The sequence below is a fragment of the Pleurodeles waltl genome, chromosome 2_2, assembly GCF_031143425.1.
Source record: "Pleurodeles waltl isolate 20211129_DDA chromosome 2_2, aPleWal1.hap1.20221129, whole genome shotgun sequence".
Lineage (NCBI taxonomy): Eukaryota > Metazoa > Chordata > Amphibia > Caudata > Salamandridae > Pleurodeles > Pleurodeles waltl.
Window position 1 is genome coordinate 153516034 of NC_090439.1, and position 15843 is coordinate 153531876.

General features: G+C 44.6%; 1 protein-coding gene across 4 annotated transcripts in view; it reads left to right on the plus strand.

Annotated features, from left to right (window-relative positions):
• Positions 1 to 15843, plus strand: part of LOC138280823 (poly(rC)-binding protein 3-like) — a 2739176-nt gene that overhangs the window by 1200539 nt on the left and 1522794 nt on the right. The window lies entirely within an intron of this gene.

A 15843-nucleotide genomic window follows, 5' to 3' on the forward strand; every position in this document is an offset into this window, starting at 1 on the left:
ACTTTCCCTCGTATTTTTTCTGAGGTATTAGTTATTTAACATGGCCCATGATCATGGAAGTTACTTGGGGATACACAGATAGCAAAAATGGAGGCCCTTCCTTGCACACAATATTCTTACACAGCACTTTAGATGTCGGCTTAGATTTGTAAGCGGCCTGTGCCACCTTTTGTGATGCACTGGCAGCTCAGACTACACACCCATATCTACAAGACCACACAACACCACTTTGGGTGGCTTTATATGGCCTTGTAGATATGGAGTAAGGCAAAGCAGCGCAAGTCACTGCATTGCCCTACTTTGCACCAGGAAGGTACTTCCAGGAGTGTTGCCTGAATATTCCCACGCAACACCCATGAATTTTGACGCATTCCCAGATTTACAAGGTTTCATAAACCTGGGAATGCATCAAAAGCCTACGCCACCCCAAGGGTGGCATGAGAGTGGCACAACGAGGAGAAATAACACAATTTTGCCCCACTTTCACCTCTTCCTACGTATGCTGCATTCTGCAGCACACATAGAATGAGGATATCACCTCAATTGATTGTTTTTATATAGGAAGGTATCCTTTCCTGCGCAAAAACAATCATCCCCACAACCCAGCCACCCTTGCACCATGGTGTGAAGGTGCCTGCATTTATGCACGGCAGCAATTGTTGCACCAGTACAGGAGAAGAGGACAGAAATGTGCTGTATCTTCTAGATACAGTGCATTTCAGCCCTTCCCTGGAGGCAAAGGGCGGTACAGCAAGGCACTTTCTTTACCACCCTGCACCATGGGCCTTGTAAATATGGCCCACAGTTGCAATGCTGAGGATCTGTCCAACATTTGGAAGTCCACACTGGGCATCGTTTCCAGGTTGTTACCATAGGGCAGCACAGAGAGTCACTTAGCTGCACTGCCCTGCATTACCTGAAAAGATTGTGTGTGTCATTTGAACGTCATACAGCACATTTGTGTTTCTTCTGCATGCACATTATCACAGATTGGTGAATGGTGAGAACACATGCCCCCTTGCATCATGGTACAGGTGTGTCTGCATTTAAGACTCACTTGTTATAATGCCATTGAATATCATGGATAAACAAGGATCGCACATGACACTTTGTATGTGTGCTGCAGGATGCAGCACACATGTGAAGAGTAATTTGGGATACAAATAAAAATAGGCTGTCCTTATTATACCTCATCTGGAAAGACATACATATATGGGAATATTGTGCAGATCACCATGCCTTTGCACATCTAGAAATGTACCAGATGCATTAGTGTTGCACGGATAGCCTCAAAATGAGGCCCTTGTGACACATCCTTGATGCAGAGTAAGGTAATGCACCACTTTGCACTACCTTGCATTTGCAGTGGTGTACCAAATCTTGAGCCTCCCCCTGCAAAATAAATGAAGGGGGCTACCCACACAGGGGTGGCTTTAGTGCTGGTGGAAACTGGTGTAGCAGTCTTTTTTGGACCCCACCAACCTCCTTCTCCCCAAATTCCCTGAGTACCACTCTCCAACAGTGCTCCTTACCTCTCCATAGCTCCTCTCTGACATACATTTATATTTCTTTTTTGAAGCACTACTCATAGTTCACTCACAGTTTTGTGAGCAGTGTGGTACACGTTCTTTGAAGCAGGCACATTGAATAAAAACTGCTGCTACAAAAAATTCAGAGCTCTCATAAGCAGTAACATCTATCACCAGAGCTATCTTGACATTTTTGTTGGTGTCTGAAAACTGGTGGATGCACAAACAAGATCATTGCATCTAAACCCATTATTTTTTTGCAATACAGTGCCCACACCAAAGTTAGTTCACTGGTCGCACAAGCCCTGCCCCCATGCTCCAACTCAGTCAGGAACTATTAGGCCAGGGCCCCATGCACAGTACCTATGAAGCCCCCTGGAGCTCTGGGACTCCCTGCACCGCAGGATCTGCAAGGGCTATTGTTACTCCACTGTGCCTATGTTCATATATTTGAGGCCATGGCAAGGCACGCAGAGTGACTTTTCATGGCCTCATATGTATGATTGGAATACCATATCTCAGCAGAGCATAATGGAAATGGACACCCCAGCAGTACGGTCTTCTTGTACATGAGACCACAGTAGTTTTCAAGGTCTGTACATGTGTGAGTTATAGGGTCACATTGCACATGCACCATTTGTCATTTGGCAAGTATGAGACACACATCTGCTACATATGCACTGCTTCATTCATCCAAACCAAATATGTCTAAATTGAGCAACATGATTTAATTTCATGAGATTGGTAATGTGTCCTAGATGTACTTACCAACCAGTAGGCCATTCCCATATGTACCATTCTGGAAGTGCTCAATGATGATGAAGCGCCTGAAGATGTAGGCATCATGAGCGCTCCCCAGGTACTTTGCAGGCGCATTGATGAACAGTCCCAGATGGCCCATGATTCCCTGCACATTTATTGAATATGTGTGCTTCTGATTGTGGTACAGGTGGGCAGTAGCTACAGGAGGAAGCAGTTGCACATGTGTGCAGTCCATTGCCCCCATTACATGTGGAAAACCAACAATGGCATAGAAGGCCTGCTTGTTTTCCAGTTGTTTTTGGTGTGTGTTGGGGAACATGAGGTACTGGGGTGTGAGGCTTATGATGACATCCACGACAGAGGGGAGGAATGCTGAAAATGATGGCTGCGATATTCCTGACACTCTGGTTGTGGTGGTTTAGAATGAGCCAAACGCCAGTATGTGCAATACAGGGATCAGCTTGGCCTGCAGAAGGATGTTGGTACACCTCTGGGATGTTGTCTGCAGCCTTTGTGCAATCTGGTGCAGGAGCTGGACAACATACTCCATCTTGAGCCTGAAGTAGGTTATGACTTCCTCCTCCATAAGGTCACTGTGGGTAGTCCTTTGCCAGGAGATCCACCCCCTTCTCCTGCGCTCCCTCTGTGTTGGTGGAGGTGGTGGTGGCCATCTTTGTTTTGGTGCCCAAGCTGGGGAAGTAGTAGCTCCATGGTCTGATTGAGCTTGCCAGAGTGCTTTGTGCATGCTCTGCTAATCTATTAGTGCCCATGCAACATGTTTACACCAAGGTTTCTGATGCGCCAATGTTTCTGATGCGCAGGAACTTTGATGCATTTTGAATTCTGTGCATAATTTTCTTGCAATGCAACACTTTCCAAAATTTTGTTAATATTTGGGCACCAGTTCTGCTTTGGTTTGTAAGTGGGTACGTCTATTTTGAATATGATCAACTTAACCTGATGCAACTGGTTGTTGTGCAGGTTAAAAATTATGCACGGTAATAAACGTGACTTTTAGAAATGGTGTCTTTGTTTGGCAGTCAGGTTACCCTCTGTGCAAGCAAGGACCCTCCCTCTAGTCAGGGTAAGTCACACACGATCCAAATTATCTTGTGCCCACCCTCTGGTAGCTTGGCACTGAGCAGTCAGCTTAACTTAGAAAGCAATGTGTAAAGTATTGGTGCAATATATCATGCAAAAACACAGTAGAACACCACAAAAATACACCTCGCAGTGTTTAGAAAAATATATAATATTTATCTGGCAAGAAGCATGTCAAGAACGATCAAGATGCAATAAGTATACATTGAAATATCACTGTACTGTAGAAATTATATAAAGTGTCTTTAGTCTTTAAAAATCAACAAATGTATCTTGCAAGCCCAAAGTACCTGGTTTGCGTTCACATTGTCCGCAAGGAACCGCAGAGGAGGAGATGCGTGGAAAACGGGGAGGTGTGTGTCGATTTTTCTGGCACACACAGCCGATGTGTTGTTGATTTTCCATGCAGAGAAGGCTTTGCATCAGTTTCCGGGGCACAGATCTCTTTGGGTTGCAGGGTTTTCGGACGCCCTGGGGATGATGCGTTGAAATCTGGCACTTGCAGGGTGAAGTCACAGGAGCTGCATCAATTCAGTGCACGATGAGTGGAAATTTCTGTCACATGGCAGGCACTGCATCGATTCCTCTCAGAAAATTGGGATGCGTCTTTCTGGGTCGGCTTTGCGGCGATCCAGTGGGCCATGCGTCAAATTTCCGGTCGTAACGCTGGCGAGGCATCTATCTCCTCATGCGTTGTTCTGGTTTGCCATGCAGTGAAATTTTCACAGCGATGCAGGCTGTACATCGTTTCTTGCAGGCTGTGTGTCGATTTTTGCTGCTCAAGGAGTTCTTTGCAGAGGTGAAGTCTTTTTGGTCCTGAGACTTCAAGGAACAGGAGGCAAGCTCTATCCAAGCCCTTGAAGAGCACTTCTCAGCACAGCCAGAGAGCAGCAAGGCAGCAGGGCAACAGCAAGGCAGCAGTCCTTCTTATGTGGTTCATTGTGTAGTTCATTGTACATACGCTTCTATGAGGCTGAACAAGTCTCTTCCTCTTTTTACAATACTTTCAGAGTCTCTAAAGCAATGTCTAAACTCAAAAACAATCAACTTGACTAAAAGGCTTCTTTGTGTTCTGGCGTAATCTCTTGCCAATTATAGTTTTGATGAACTTGCTCTATTTCCGATCTCCTAATTCTCAGGAGAGAGACTTGTTACAGGAAATACATATTTTCTTAATGTCTGTTTAGTGGTATGGTGGAATCCCACCCAAATGATAAATGACACTATTTCTTATTGTCATAAATTATTTAACAGACAGAGCTCTGTTTTGTTTCATTTAAGGAATTTATCGTTCTTTACATTGAAATGAAGTTACTTGCTTGAAAATTTCAGGAGAACCCAAGCTGGGTTCTCCTGAAAGGTATTTTACCTTTCTTATTTTCTCTCTTTTACAGGAAATACGGGATCATAGGCAGAAGAAGAAAAAGGAGAGCCTGGACTCTGCAGGAAGCTGACTGGAACTCGACTGGAGGTTGTCCGGAGGACGAGAAATGTTGGACCTTACCTGAAACCTGGTCAGAGAACGAGGAACATTGGAACTCAATTGTAAGCAGGCTGGAGGACAAGGAGCTTGACTTGCACTGGAACTCTACTGGAAGCAGGCTGGAGGACAAGGAATGTGACTTGACTGGAAACAGGTGAGCAGAGCAATAGGTACGAAGCCAAGCAAGGCCTCAGACTCACAAGCATCCTTAAATAAGCAAATGTGCACATGTTCTTTTTGGCAGTTGATTGCTTGTTAAGGAAATGAGCAATTATCATCCTGATTGTGGCACATGTTTAATACAGATCACTTGTGAAGAGCACATGTTTTGGCAGTTACAGTTGGAGCAGGTGGAAAGGCAGTTGGTTGCTTGGTAAGGAAATGAGCAATTATCCTCCTGAGTAAGGCACATGTTTAATATAGATTACATTGTGAAGAGCACATTTTTTGGCAGTTATAATTGGAGCAGATGGAATACAATGTGCATAATCAACAAGCAATGGTTATAATAAATGAAACATTTAACAAGCATTGGTTATTGCAAATGCAATATTCAAAGATGTAATGAATATACGCAAATAAGTTCTACTGTTTCATGCAACAGCATCATACTGTAATCAAGCTCTTGGATGTGCTAGCGTACTCACAACAATATCTCAGGAACAGAACCAAATATTTTAATACATGAGGATCCTTCCTGTGCCTCATGAAGGTTAGATTCAATTTTGTGCAAAAGTAAATATGATTTTATATGCCTAAATGTTTTTCTGGGAAACAGTAGTTAAGCAATTGAAGGTTGTTTCAACTATTCAATTGAATTCCTTTGAAACCTTTTCTGTTTAACATGGCTTTCCAAAACAAAAAATCTTCAATACGTTGCATGAGTTCTGACCATGCAGTCCTGGTTGTAGTAACAAAGTATGTTGAAATAAGTATGCTGTGGACCAGGAGTAAATTATGCTCAATAACTACAATCTGGTCGGCACCATCTGAAAACACTGTAGGAGATCTGATGACTCTTTTTATCCAGCACCGAGACTTTGAATGCACCTCTAGTCCTTCCTTCCCTTGATTGCATGCAAAGCCTGCAATTTTGGAGTACTACCCTCCCACAACTGTCAGTTGGTTACTGGTAGCTGTAGGCCATAGGTTATGAAATTTCTTAGGTCAGCACAGAATTTGCAGGCGTAAGTATTAAATAAGAGGACTACAAACTCAGAACAGCAATTGCATATATTCTAAAGTGTCCTCTGTGGGATTATGGAGACTCTCTTAAAAGTCTGAAGTCTATGCAATGTCATAGAGGAATGTCTACAATTAATTGATTTTAGACTTTTTCCTGAATCTTTGTGTATAAAGCCCATAGACCCACTTTAATCAGGACTATATCAGTTTGTGTCTATTCGAAAAACACTACCCATCCTGAAATTACTACCCCTATACATATAAATCAATCAAACTTGTTTCCAGTCTAACATGTGGTGAGGAGGTTTCCAAATACAGCTGGTTCTAGGGTGAAGAACTATTAAGCTCAGGGTGCCCATAAAAGCTGCAAATATTGAACCAGTGTGATTGGCAATTTCCAAAAGGGAATGGTAATTTGCACAGAACAACAAAATCATATTCTGTCACTGTACACAAGTATGTTAATAATAACTTGTTTTTTACACAATACTTCATGTCACAGTGTTTGCCACTTAGAGTTGCTGTAAATAGTAAGAACTACTATTCCTCCCCCAAAAGCATGAAAGGCTAAGATGGACTTGCCAGGATTCGAAACTCATAACAAATAATATGCAGATGTCAGCAGAAAGCATGTGCATCTCCTTCCCATCCCCCCTACAAGTATCAATACTCAGACTGTTGTATGCTTTTTTAAATACAGACTGCCTTCCATTTAGATCCAATGAGAACTTCATAAAATGTGTACTATGATGAAAAATGCAATTTGAGTTTCTGCACTAATTATATCTGAATGTATGTGTGCACGTTGATAATTAGATGTATAAATCACAGACGTGGCTGAAACTGTGTATATCAGTTATAGACAGCTTGCAATCCAGTTCTCTAGGTCTCTCAATGCGATGGCTCTGCCCTTGTTTCAATGGGGGAGAGGCATCTCCTTTTTCTGGTGGCAGTTCACATGAGTAGGGTGGACAATGGGGTAGCAGATGCCCTCAGTTGTTTTGTTCCCTCCCTTTGAGGAGCTGTCTCTCACCTGGGAGGTCTTTCTTCAGGTGTGAAGACATTTTGGTGTGCCTTTCCTGGACCTATTTGCTTCCCGGCTCAGGTTCCCAGGTTGTGGCTCGCACCCAGCAGGTCAGTGCCTGAGGCATGGATGCCCTCACAATTCACTGGACAAAATACCTGTTCCATTCTTTTTCTCCGATTGCTCTCATTCCCAGGCTCCTCGTTTGTTTGAGGGTGGAGCCCAGAGTGGTGGTGTTGGTGCCATTTTTGCCACGTTGCTCTTGGTTTCACAGTCTCAAACTCATAGCAGTTCAGGGTCCTTGGATTATTCATTGCTCCCCTTGTCCTGTGCGGTCAGCTCCTTCTCTGGCTCTCTCAAGGCTGTGTCTCTCAGTCAGGAAGTTGAGAGGAGAGTGTTGCAGCACCGGGGGATTCCTTGCCACTTTGCTATCCAGCAATCCTGTAGGCCTTCCCCTTTGAAGTCTTATGTGAGGCATTGGGGTAGTTTCCTTTATTGGTGTGGGTCTCTTCAGTTGTTTCCCCTGAAGTGTTACTTGACAGATATGCTGCATGTCTTGTGGGACAGTTTTGAGAAGTGCTTGGCCGTATCTACCTTGCGGGCCCAGTGTGCATCGATTAAGGCATTAATCGATTAAGGCATTTGGTGGCAAGGTTGTTTCGTAGCTTCTCTCTTTCCTGCCCATTGGTGAAACCCATGTTTCCATTTTCAGAATTCACTATGTCATTGAAGGCTCTGGTGTTGGCTTCTTTTGAGCCTTTGGAGTTGGCTGACATTAAGGGCCGTATTTACACTTTTTGGCGCACAACTGCGCCAACGCAGTTGTGCGTCGAAAACTTTAACGCCGGCTAACACCATTCCAAAGCGCCATGCGGGCGCCTTATTTATGGAATGACGTTAGCCGGCGGAGCTGGCTGGTGTGCGTAAAAAAAAATGACTTACACCAGGCAGCGCCGGCGTAGGGGAAAATGGAGCTTGGGCGCCAAAAAATGGGGCAAGTCAGGCTGAGGCAAAATTTTTGCCTCAACCCGATTAGCGCCATTTATTTAGACTCCCAACCCCATTGAAATGACTCCTGTCTTAGCAAAGACAGGAGTCATGCCCCCTTGCCCAATGGCCATGCCCAGGGGACTTATGTCCCCTGGGCATGGTCATTGGGCATAGAGGCATGTAGGGGGGCACAAATCAGGCCCCCCTATGCCACCCAAAAAAAATAAAATAATAATACTTACCTGAACTTACCTTAAGTTCCCGGGGATGGGTCCCTCCATCCTTGGGCGTCCTCCTGGGGTGGGCAAGGTAGGCAGGGGGTGTCCCTGGGGACTTGGGAGGGCACCTCTGGGCTCCTTCCGAGCCCACAGGTCCCTTAACGCCTGCCCTGACCAGGCGTTAAAAAATGACGCTAAAGCGGCTGGACATCATTTTGTTTGACCCGCCCACTCCCGGGCGTCATTTTTGCCCGGGAGTGTAAATACGGCGCACATGCCTCAGAGTCATTTTTTAGACGGGAACGCCTACCTTGCATATCATTAACGCAAGGAAGGTTTCCACGCTAAAAAATGACGCAAACTCCAAGATCTTTGGCGCTAGACAGGTCTAACGCCAAAGTATAAATATGGAGTTAGTTTTGCGTCGGATTTGCGTTAAAAAAAACGACGCAAATCCGGCGCAAACAGAGTATAAATATGCCCCTAGGTTTGTCACATTCAAGGTGGTGTTCTTGGTGACTATCATTATTTGTCTCTTTTGGGGATTCCTCCCAAGGGGATAAGGCTTCCTCTTTGTCCAATAGTAGTGGATCAAGCAGCTGATTAAGTTGTGCTATTCTTTGCCTGGGGTTTCACCTCCTGTGGGAGTGCAAGGCTGCACCACTAGAGAGATGGTGACTTCCTTGGCTGAGTTGTGGGTGTGTCCATTTCTGAGATTTGTCTGACTGCTACCTGGGCGTCCTCCAATACCTTTGCAAAACATTATGACCGCCAGAATGCGTTGGGGGATGATAAGAATTTTGGGACATTAGTGTTGCAGGCAGTGAGCTCCTGACTTGGTTTTTGTTTTTTCTCTTGGCTTGTGTTGGTAAATAACTTTTGAGTGGTGGTGTATGGTGTTGTATACTTTAGTGCGGTCGTTTTTTATATGAATGCAGGGTTCCAGGCTTGGGTATTCTCCATTAGCATTGAATGGGACCAGGACACAAGGGACTTGGGGGTAATGTCCTATTACTTGCCAGTAATCTTCATTACTCCTGGTCCTATTGTCCTCGTCCCATTCATTACACCCACCATCCCCTCCCCGAACAACCGGTCTTCATATTGGGGCTTTGGTAGTTCAGAATGAATGCTGGGTAAGTATGTGTTAGGTACTCCCGGCAGGAGGGGGTGGGAGAGGGGTTCCAGCATTCCTTTTGTTGTTTTTTTCTGTTGTGCAGAAAGCATGTATCTCCATTAGTGATGAATGGGATGAGGACAACGGGACCAGGAGTAATGAAGATTACCAGTAAGTAATAGGACATTATTTGTGGATTTACTGTATAACTTTTGATGCGATGTGCCGGGAAACTCAAGTGTCGGCCTCTTTAGGATTAAAATGAGACTCAAATGAGGTCTTAACTGGTAGTGTTAATGGCGTGTGCAGTCAAGTCAGTGCGACATTAATAAACCAGGCACACAGCTCCTCTCTCTACCTGTGCATAGGTTTTATGATACAACTGTAGGTGGTAGGTGGCGGTAATATAGGACCCGATGCACAGAGACCCAATTAAAAATTAGGATGTACAATTTACATACTGACTGGTTTGTAAATGCATCTGATATTTGTGAGGTGACCTACAATAGGTCGCATTGCAAGTTGTATATTTGGAACCACTCACACATTGACTTCTCTATATAATATTAATTACACAGGTTGCATTTTGCAACTGTTAGACTTGACAGCCTTAGGTTGGTCATCCCCCAACTTTTTGCCTGCCTCCTTCCACTTTTCAAACACTAATTTTGCTGGTTTTAGGACTCTGCGCACTTTACCACTGCTAACCAGTGCTAAAGTGCATATGCTCTCTCCCTACAAACATGGTAACATTGGCTCGTACTCAAATGGCATATTTTATTTACTTGTAGGACCCTAGTAAAGTGCACTACATGTGCCCCGAGCCTGTAAATTGAATGCTACTTGTGGGCCTGCAGCACTGGTTGTTCCACCCACATAAGTAGCCCCCGAACCATGTCTTAGGCCAGCAATTACAATACCTGTGTGTGCAGTTTCACTGCCACCTCGACTTGGCATTTAAAAGAACCTGCCAAGCCCAAAACTCCCCTTTTGCTACATATAGGTCACCACTAAGGTAGGCCCTAGGTAACCCATAGAGCAAGGTGCTATGTAGGTAAAAGGCAGGACAGGTACATGTGTGTCTATATGTCCTGGCAGGTGAAAACTCCTAAGTTCATTTTTACACTACAGTGAGGCCTGCTGCTTTCACAGGATAGCATTAGGGATACCCTCACTTACGGTTTGAGTGATATATTCTGATCAGAAAGGGGTAATCAGGTCATATTTAGTATGGCTTTTATATTACTATTTTAGAAATGCCATTTTGAGAAAGTGAGCATTTCTCTGCACTTAAAATCCATCTGTGCATTACAGCCTGTCTCTAATCAACGTCTGGGTTGGGCTGGTTGACAGCTTCTTTGTGCATTTTACCCAGAGAACCACAAACACAGGATACTCAGTCACACCTGCACTCATCATCATCCTGAATGGGTCTTCGAGGGCTGGGAGGGTGGAGGCCCTAAAACTTACATTTCAAATGCTAGTGGCCTGCCCTCACACAATAGACTGCCAAACCCCCTACTGGGACCCTGGCAGACAGACCTGTACTGAAAGGGGAACTTGTGCACTTCAAAACAACTCTTTGAAGTCTCCACCCACTTCAAAGGCATTTGTGGGTATATAAACTGGGTCTCCGACCCCACCAACTCAGACACTTTTGGACCTGAACCTGCAACCTGTTAAGAGGAACTGCCTGGCTGCCCAAAGGACTCAGCTGGACTGCTTTGCTGAGAAGGACTGCTGCCCTGCTGCCCTCTTACTTTGCTCGAAAGTGCTCTCCAAGGGCTTGGATTGAGCTTGCCTCCTGTTTTCTGACTTCTTAGGGCCAAAAAGACTTCAGCCCATATTTATACTTTTTGACGCACAACTGCGTCAACGCAGTTGTGTGTCAAAAATTTTACCGCCGGCTAACGCCATTCCAACGTGCCATGCGGGCGCCTTATTTATGGAATGACGTTAGCCGGCGCTGCGGACTGGTGTGCGTAAAAAAAAAAGACTCACACCAGGCAGCGCCGGCGTATGGGAAAATGGGGGTTGTGCGTCAAAAAATGGGGCAAGTCAGGTCTGAGGCAAAATTCAGGCCTCAAACCGGATTTGCGCCATTTTTTTTTACGCCCAACCTCCATTGACATGACTCCTGTCTTAGCAAAGACAGGAGTCATGCCCCCTTGCCCAATGGCCATGCCCAGGGGACTTATGTCCCCTGGGCATGGTCATTGGGCATAGTGGCATGTAGGGGGGCCCAAATCAGGCCCCCCTATGCCACAAAAAAAATCAGAAAAAAATACTTACCCGAACTTACCTTTACTTCCCTGAGATGGGTCCATCAATCCTTGGGTGTCCTACAGGGGTGGGCAAGGGTGGCAGGGGGTTTCCCTGGGGGCAGGGGAGGGCACCTCTGGGCTCCTTCCGAGCCCACAGGTCCCTTAACGCCTGCCCTGACCCAGGCGTTAAAAAACGGCACCCATCAGGCTGTGCGTCGTTTTTTAAGGCCCACCCCCTCCTGTGCGTCAAAATGACATCAGAGTATAAATATGGGGCACAGGCCTTAAAGTCATTTTTTGGACGGGAACGCCTACCCTGCATATCATTAACGCAGGGCGGGTTGCCGCATCCAGAAAATGACGCACACAGCGGAATTTTGTCATCCGCAGGCTCGGGCGTCAAAGTTTAAATACGGGGCAACGTTTGCACTGTTTGTGCATCAAATTTTTGATGCACAATCGGCGCAAACGGAGTATAAATATGCCCCGCCATCTCTTCTAGGAACTCCTTGTGCTCTGAAAATGGATGTACAGCCTGCCAGAAACGATGCACAGCCGTGGTGAGACCGAGAAATTGCCGCACAGCATAACCAGAATGACACAGCCCGACTTCTCATGTAAAGAAGCGAAGGAGTGCCTGCCTTGTGTCCAGAAATTTGATGCACAGCCCTACTGGATTGAGGCACAGCTGAATCTCAACAACGCAGCCTGATTTCCAGAGTGAATAATCAATGCAGCTCCTGCTGTGCGACAGAAAATTCAACACATCGCCTACCAGATCAATGCAACGCCTGTGACTTCATCCTGCACACCCAGGATTTCCATGCATAGTCCCTTGGCATCAAAAAGATCCCCGCATCGCAGTGAGGAGCCAAGACTGCGCACCGGAATTCGACGCAGAGCCCCTTGCAGCATGGAAAGAAACAACGCATCATCTGTGACGTGCCAGAAATTCTGTCGCACAACCTATTTTTCCACGCATCTCCTGCGTGTTACTTTTGTTGCAAACCAGGTAACTGTTGATTTCTAAGGTTTAAGATTTTTTATTAATCTTACAAAAGTGATATCTCAACTTGTGGCTATTGAATCTTGATCGTTTTGACATTAATTTAACTAGATAAATATCATATATTTTTCTAAACCTGTGTGGTGTATTTTTGTGGTGTTTTCACTGTGTTACTGTATGATGTATTGCACAAATACTTTACACATTGCCTTCTAAGTTAAGGCTGACTGCTCAGTGCCAAGCTACCAGAGGGTGGCCACAGGATAATTTGGACTGTGTGTGACTAACCCTGACTAGAATTGTGGTCCCTATTTGGACAAGGGAGTATACCTCTGCCAACTAGAGACCCCATTTCTAAATTTCTAACAGCAACTGTCTGTGAAATTCTGCAAATGCAGGGATGGAGGCCTGTAAGGCTCAACAAATCACCATATTTGCATTTGCTTTCACTAATTGGAAACATATTTTTAAAAGGAGCACGTGCGGTTTAAAAGAAAAGGTTTCTGGAGAGCAGGCAATGATTACATGGACTATAGTCTACTTCCCTGAGGGTGATCCACACAGTTCCCTAAAGGGCAGTTTAAACTTCGAAATTCAGAAACCACACGCTTTCATGTGTTGGTATCAATGGTTTGCAACTGCACTTGTGATAGCAAAGCAGTGAAACATTCAATTCCAACCCCCATATAGGATGGAACACACCTTTAATTAGGCTTTCTATTTGTAATGAGTTACCAAAACCCCTTTTACAAATCAGAAAGACTTTGATGACTTGAAGGGGGATAAATGAACGGCCTGAATCATCCACTTAAGTGCCTTTCCAGTTCCCTTTCTTAGATTAGGGTATAAGGGTCAGGGGTGCAGATGAGCGTATCCAGGCACCATGCCAAATGATGCTGCTGTGCAGTCTGATCCCTTTACCAATGGCAAATGCACTACAGAGGTCTTCCCCGGGGCATTAAACGAGAGGATATTCGATATTTTGTGTTGGGTCCATTTCTCTGCATGTGAGGGAATCTCTTTAACTGGTACATGCTATTTGCACAATCTTTGAAAGGAATTCTGACACACAACCCTTTTAACTAGAAATACTGGTTATTTTCTTCCTGCTCTTTCTTTTGGGTAGTAATGAAATTAAGGAAGGACGTATTAACAAAGTATTAACAAGTTCTCATCTCCTATCATACGGTCTGTTTGTGTGTGTTACTGCTAAACCTTGGCAACATTATTCCAAATCAGAAACACTTAGGGCCTCATTTAGTAGGAAAACAATATTGCTCTGCCAAGCTGTGTCATTTCCAAAATGCAGGATGCGTCGTAGTCACAAGAATACAACGTATGGAGCATCCCTGTGTTTTCCCCTGTGTCGGCGCTAAAGCAAATGCCTATAGCCAACGCAGCCATCCTTATGCCATGGCGAAAGGATGCCTGCATTGGTGGGGCGATTGTTTATGTGCAGGTAGGTACACCTTCCTGCACATAAACAATTATTAATGGCAAATTTGCAGCACACACAGAAAGAGCGAAAAAAGAAGAGAAATATAAGCCTCCTCATTGCACCCTGCTAACGCCACCCCTGGGGCTCGTAAATCTGGGGCAGCATCAAAATGCAATGGGTGTTGCTGTGGGACACCCACAGCAACACCTATTGCACACCCCTTCTAAGCAAATTGCTGTATGTGAAGAGGCCATATTTACAAGGTGTTGTTAAACCACAAAAAGTGGCTTAATGCCACCTTCTAAATATGGTGCAGTGCATTGCGCCTCCGGAGCGTCACTAAAAGTGAAGTTCCGGTGGTGCTGGGGGGCTCTTAAATATGCTCCTAGGTGTTTAGTACAAAATATCAACCATGAGAAATTGACTTCTATCGAAGATCATAGTTTAATGAATTTCATGGGCAAATGTCCTGTGAAAATATTAATGTAACTTTTAGAGCTCATTCTCACACCAAAAAATAATTTTGCACCAAAGAGAAAAAAAAATGATGGATGTAAATCCACAGTCAATCTGAACCACTACTTGCACAATACACCCATTTCGGTTTGTCGATGCATGGGAAATATAATGAACATTAGTCTTGGTTTCTGCCAAATAGGAGGCCCCAACCAAGTTTCATAGATCAAGACCCATTAATGTGACAACACAAAAAAACTCAGGTGTCATCAGACCTCATTAACAAAGTGTAGCTTTAGTCCTGTCACAACGTCCTTGGGACATAAGGCAACCTTGAGTGCTTAGGCCCAGATCTAGTAAGATTTTGCGTTGATTTGTGTCCCTTTTGTGTTGCAGCCCAATGCAAAATCTTTTTTTATCATTTACTAAGTCATGCAAAGTTGATTTGTGTTGCTTTACATTGTTTAGTAAATACAAAGTAAAGCAAGGCATCCCATAACACTGCCTTGCGTTACTTTGAGTTGGATAGGCATTACATGGCTAGAGCATGGGCATTCCTGTGCATCCCACCATGTATTTTTACACAAACCCAGATTTGCAAAGACTTCTAAACTTGAGTTTTGTGCCAAAATGGTGTGCATACCTGACATAGGAGTATCAAGGAGGAAGATTTGCTTTTCTCCTTGCTGCTTCCTCTTTTCATGTGAACATTTTCAGCACACAAAGAAAGGGGAATATGGCTCTTAGGGTTGTTCTCGAGCAGGAAGGTATCTCTTTTTGCACGAAAGTAATCCTGCCTGAAGTAAGGGTGCCTGCTATGGCGCTAGGCAGTACACAGTGTGCCAGCACTACGAGAGAGCGGACGTCTTCCATATCTAGGTAGATAAGACACATTTCTGCCCTCTCCATTTCATACAACGCAATGCAGCTAGTTGCCTAGCTGTATTACTTTGCATGAAATATTAGTAAATCTGCCCCTCTGTGTGTCCCAATTAGACAACATAAAGTGATGCATGGAAATGTTTAAATTAATCTGACATGGTGGTATTTGCTCTGCGGACCCTCCCTTTCATCATTTTCACAGACAGGGATTAAACCTATCCGTAAAAGGTCATTTACCAGCTCTAAAAGAGACACTGGAGGCCGCATTGCAGTATTATCAACCAACAACCTCCCGGAGAGCCAAATGAAGCTTAATGTCAGTGGGTCATGTAAAAACCATTTCCCTTACTCCCCAAATCAGCTTGTGCTCTTACATTTCTCTTTCATC